The sequence below is a fragment of the Propithecus coquereli genome, unplaced genomic scaffold (assembly GCF_000956105.1).
Source record: "Propithecus coquereli isolate 6110/MARCELLA unplaced genomic scaffold, Pcoq_1.0 Scaffold82, whole genome shotgun sequence".
Classification (NCBI taxonomy): Eukaryota; Metazoa; Chordata; class Mammalia; order Primates; family Indriidae; genus Propithecus; species Propithecus coquereli.
In genome coordinates, this window is record NW_012154396.1 from 3,873,617 (window position 1) to 3,878,663 (window position 5,047).

Sequence of the window (5,047 nt, forward strand, 5' to 3'; positions counted from 1 at the left end):
TAGTTAAAATCCTTATTTGCTTATTTGTTGGTTTATTTGCAATCAAGCATCTAAAGTCCTATCTTATTACAGTCAGATGAGTCTTGGTTGAGGTTAGACGCTACAGGGACACTTATTTTCCCAGACTTCCTTGAGTTAGAGTTCAGGCATGTGACCATGTAACCTGAGCTTGGCAAATTCAGAGACACACACCTGAAAGTTCCAATCTGGAGACCATTGCATTCCTTTCATATTACTGCTATAGCAAATTTCCAGAAATGTAGTGACTTAAAACAACACAGATTTGTTGTCTTACATTGCTGAAGGTCAAAATTCTAAACTGAGTCTTACTGAGTTAAAATCAAAGTGTTAGCAAGGCTGTGTTCAGTTCTAGAGACACTAGGAAGAAACCATGTTCTTTCCTTTTTTCACCTTCTAGAGGCTTCCCAGTTTCCTTGGTTCATGAGCCACTTCCATCTTTAGAGCCAGCAATGTTTGCTCAAGTCTGTCTCATAATGCATCATTCTGACATTGGCTCTTCTGCCTTCCTCTTTCATTTATAAGGAACCTTATGATTACACTGGGCTGAGCTCAATAAACCAAATTAATCTCCCCATTTCAAGTTCAGTTCATAATCAACCTTAATTCCATCAGCAACTTTAATTTCCCCCTGCCTAACCATGTAACATAACATATTTACAGGTTCCAGGGATTAGGATGTGAACATATTTGAGGGAGCATTATTATACCTACCATAATAGTGATGCAAAGAAGTAAGGAGAAAAAAAAATCCATTTTGGTGGTGGCCACAGCTGCAGTTATGGCAGCAATAGCCAGATTTCAAAAGAAGCGTGGCTATTAGTGAGTGTCATAGATAGCATCCAGTATCCAGTGTTTATGATGGCTTCACCAGGTTGCTTTTGGGGTATGCTTTTGAAGACAGCTCTTAATGTCCACATTCACTTCATTTCTGTTCATTTTATGAACCTGGATTCTATAGCTTTCTTTGAAGTCCCCTGAACTTTAGATAAAATCCATAAATTACATTTCTACTAAAGTCAGCCAAAGTTGGTTTAGATTGTTGCCACTGAGAAAACTGACTAGGCCAGTAGTTGGGGACAGAGGCTGGCAGGCAGCAAAAATGTAGGAAAATAGAAAGACTACGGGATCAAATGTTAGTATTTAGGGGTAAAAGTAGGAAAACTCAGTTTGTATTCAGGGATGAGAATTTAGAAGTTCGTGGAAATAGGATTAATCATCTATAATCACATGGAGTGATTTGCACTTTAAAGTCAAGGCTTAAGAAGATAAGTGGCCTCTACTACACAATAATATGCTTGAATTCCATGAGAACTTGCAGTGCTGCATGAGAACGTGGCTAGTGATGCACAGCAAAGATACAATGAGTTAAAATCTCTAACTTCTTGTCTCAAGACACAGAAGGAAATCTATGCTTTTTCTCTGATTATGTTAAAATAAAAACACAAATATCTTTCTAAAAACATTTAAGACATATCCCTTTGCCAAAGTGTAACAGAGGCAAAGGCCTTTAAAAAAACACAATGTTTTATGAGCTGTTTAAGGCCCACTCACTCTTTTTGGGAATGAAAACCTGCATCCCTACCCAACGCCAGTAATCAGAGATGCAGGAGAGTGTCCTTTGTTCTCTGAACCACAGGAGATGGCTCAATGGAATTGTCCAGGCAGAGGTCACAAGATTGTCTTCACCAGAGATGCTATAGTTAAACAGCAATAGCCTGAAGCTGAAAACTCCCTTTAAAAGCTCTGAATTTCTTCGTATAAAGAGGACAATTGTACTTTAAGATGAGAATCTGCCATTCTCCTCATTTGCTGGCAAATTAATAAACTTCCCTTACCTTCTCCTCCAACCACTCATCCTTGTTCTTCATTCAGCTGTGGTGATAAATGCCAAGGTTTCAGTAACAAAAGTTTTAAGATAACCAAAAAACAAATATAAATCATAATTCTACAGATCACCAAACTTCAACATAAATCTAAATGGATTTTTCAATTCTTTATTTCATTGCTGTATAATTGGGAAATATTAGGACCCTGGAAATCTGAATGGGGTTTATGGAAGAATTCTATTTAAGAGTTCCTGTTTCACATTAAGTTTCTCTAGCCATCTAAAATAAGACCCCAATTTCCTGCCTAGCAATATTTCCACTCTTCTTAAAATGCAAGATGCCTACCAGAAAAGGACAATTCTCCTCAGACTTCATTCCCACCAGCACTTATTGTCTCTGGATAAATAGCTAGAATTGGTCTCAGAATGCCTCAGGGATAGCAATTAAAAGGTCAATCTCAGGAGGAGGCTTACACATAAAAAAGGGAAGGATTTAATTAATTAACATTGTCTAAAACCTGGACAATGTGTGTGAGAGTGAGAGTACAGAAGAAGAATGCAATTTGGACAAAAATTTGTCAATATATGAATGTAACAGAGTTTTAGGAATATTATAATTATTAACATGATTGGTTGAACTGAACCCAGGCCTCAGAGGTTACCCAAACCAAATGAATTTGAGACATCATGAACTTTTTGGCAAGTAGAGAATGTAATTCAAAAACTTAAGATGATAGAAATGTTGGAATGGATTTATCATATGTGACACAACCGCTCACCTTCTGACTATATTCTCAAGGTGAACCACTAAGGTCTTAGAAATACATGGTGAGATGCATGCCAGCACCTTTGAAATCCCCCTGTAAGTGTGTCTGAAGTCTGGAGATGAAAGTAGAAAAAAAACCTAGCTGAGGAAGGAGGAGCCAAGACGGCGGACGAGAAAAGCCGCCAGTCAGAGTGTCTCTGCAAAAAAGACGAATTTTAGAAGAAAGAGAAAAAAATAAGCGAGCAGAGAAACATAGATCGGGTGAGGGTCGGAAGGAAGGGTGCCTGAAACTACAGGAGACTCCACGGGAAGATGTTGCGGAGGAGAACTGGAAGGAGAAAGGTCCCGAGAGGCTTGGAGACTGGCGACAAGGGTAGGTGGAGTGGTTAACTTCCCCCCGCCCGTATCTCGGACTGCTGGTGGCTCCTGAGCGGCTGGAGAGACCTGCTGACACCAGCCCAGAGACGGCTGCCGCCAGGGAGCAGTGGCCTCTTGCGGACTCAGCGTCGGGCTCCCAGCCCCCTCGGGGCACCTCCCCGGGCGCAGACCGGAGCCTGGCGGCAGACGCCATAGTGCTCCATTCTCTCCTTCCCCCTCCCTACCCGTGCGTGCCCAGAAAGACAATTTAGCCACCACACGGAGGCATCTCCAAGGAACAGGACCTTTCCTTTTGGGGCCCTACAGCAGACTGAGGGGTACTCAGACTGCGAGTTCCCTACCTGCCAGCCCTCCCAGGTGCTGCTTGCCTGGGGACTCCAGGAGAGTGGGACAAATCCCGAGGTGGAGTGAAATCCATCCAGCTTGGGCGCCCTGTAGGTAATTCAAAACCAGCGCCTCTCCCCCTGGCAGAGTCAGGGATTGATCTCCAGGGTCCAGGGGACGGGCCTGCAGACCGGTCCCCGTACACCCAGGTCACGATTGCACTGCCCCGAGGCACAGAAGAGAGATCTGTGAAAGAGCCTACTGAGGAGCGTGTGCCTTCAGGGGCAGATCAGCGTGTGGGAGCAGCAACCCTCTTCCCAAAAGAGGGCTGTGCACCCAGCTCAGGCTACGATCCTGGGTAGGGAACCTCCCGGCCCATGTCACAGCCAAGGGAAATCCATCAGCCTGAGGTCCCCCTTGCTGGAAGAGGCCTGGGAGAGGACACGGAGAGGGGGAGATTGGAGGGGAGCGAGACCTGCTCCAGAGTGCGGGTCTTGGACAGCCCCACTCCCAAGCCAAGACTTTGAGCTGAGTGGACCCATTTCAGCCCCTCCTGGCAGCTCTACACAGAAACAAAGAGCGGACCTTTGGACCCTGCTAACAGCAGCTGTGGAGCCTGAGGGCAGGCTTACCCATCCCAGGCCCACCCAGACTCACTCCTGGTCCTGCCCTCACTGAGGTGGAGAATAAGGACAGCTCAGGTTACGATCCTGGGTAGGGAACCTCCCGGCCCACATCACAGCCAGGGGAGATCCATCGACCTGAGTTCCCGCTTGCTGGCAGAGGCCTGGGAGAGGCCACGGAGAGGGGGAGAGTGGAGGGGAAAGAGACCTGCTCCAGAGTGTGGGTCTTGGACAGCCCCAGCCCCCAAGCCCAGACTTTCAGCTGAGTGGACCCATTTGAACCCCTCCGGACAGCTTTGCACAGAAACAAAGAGTAGACCTTTGACCCTGCTAACAGCAGTTGTGGAGCCTGACAGCAACCCAGTCCCACCCAGACTCACTCCCCCCACTGAGGTGGAGAATAAAGACACACCTGGAAATCCCAGGGCCCCAACCACCACCAGAGGCACAAGAGGGCCTCTCTAGAGGAATAAGAGCTAGCTACAGGACCCAAAAACAGCACCACAGCTCACTCCTCCCTGCATGTGCCACCTACTGACAGGGAGGTCATCCTGCACACCCTTTTACTGCATCTACTGATTCATCATAAAGGGTGTGATCGAATCTCACCCACAAACACCACCTACTGGCTCAGAGACTAAACAGGGTGTGTCATTATCCAAACGAAAATTTAAAGGCAAGAAGGAAAAACTTATCGAGTTGGGAAGGAACCAGCAAAAGAAATCTGGAAATATGCAGACTCAAATGGAAAGCACACCCCCAAAGAGGAACAACAGCTCCCCAGCAATGGACATTAACCAAACTCAGAACATTAAAATGACAGAAGAAGAATTTCAAACATGGATTGTAAGAAAAATGAATGATAGGCAAGAAAAAATGGATAACCAACACAAAGAAACCACAAAAAAAATCCAGGACTTGAACGAAAAATTCACTAAAAAAATTGAAATATTAAAGAAAAATCAAACCGATCTCCTGGAAATAAAGGACTTATACAGGGAACTACAAAACACCGTGGAAAGCCTCAAGAACAGGGTAGATCAAACAGAAGAAAGAATCTCAGAGATTGAAGACCACTCCTTCCAATTAAATAAGTCAGTCACAGAAATC